Below are 1,046 nucleotides of genomic sequence, written 5' to 3' on the forward strand. Positions count from 1 at the left end.
GACTCTGGAGCCTCTCGACATTTCACACATCGTCGAGATTGGTTTACGGAGTACATGCCTTTCACTAATTCAGTGATCTTTGGTAGAGGCGAAGAGTATAATGTTGTCGACAAGGGCAACGTTCAGATTTCATCTGGTGGGAGGGATTTAATATTTCCCAATGTATACTTTGTACCTGGTATGAAGCTCAATCTACTATCAATCAGTCAAATTATGCAACATTCACCACAGCTGGATGTCATCTTCAGGTTGCACAAGTGCAGCATTGTTGATAGGGAGACTCGCACTACAGTTGCAGTTGGTATTGAGGATCGTGGTCTTTATAGACTTGTTGATTCTCCTGGTTCTTAGGAGCTCGCCATGGCAGCTAGGAGTACTTCCATCAGCACTCTTTGGCATCAGCGATATGGGCATCTTAATGTCCACTATCTCTCTCAATTGGTTCGAGAGGATCTAGTCGTAGGATTACCTAAGATTCAAACTCAGAATCATGGAATTTGTGGAGCGTGTCAAGCTGGAAAGCAGCATAGGACTTCGTTTTCAGATGGAGATGCTTGGAGAGCATCCAAGGTCTTGCAACTCGTTCATGCAGACATCTGTGGTCCCATGAACACTCCATCAGTCACTAGATGCAGGTATTTTCTATTATTTGTTGATGATTTCAGCAGACGCGTGTGGGTTTATTTTCTTAAGCAGAAATTAGAGGTGTTCACCATGTTTCAAACGTTTAAGGCCTTAGTGGAAAAAGAGTCTAGTTGTTAGATAGTCACTCCTCGGTCCGACAATGGAGGGGAATTTTGTTCTACAGAGTTCACCAACTTTTGTGCATCACATGGCATTAAGCATCAGCTTACCACACCTTACACCCCACAGGAGAACGGTGTTGTTGAGCGTAGGAACCGTATAGTCATTGAGATGGCTTGGTCTATGTTGGAGCATAGAAATGTTCCAAAACACTTTTGGGCATAAGCGATCTTCACTGCAGTCTACCTTATGAACCGATCTCCCACAAAGGTCGTTAAGAAGATGACTCCAGAGGAAGCTTG

Source organism: Cryptomeria japonica, chromosome 1 (assembly GCF_030272615.1).
Source record: "Cryptomeria japonica chromosome 1, Sugi_1.0, whole genome shotgun sequence".
Taxonomy (NCBI): domain Eukaryota; kingdom Viridiplantae; phylum Streptophyta; class Pinopsida; order Cupressales; family Cupressaceae; genus Cryptomeria; species Cryptomeria japonica.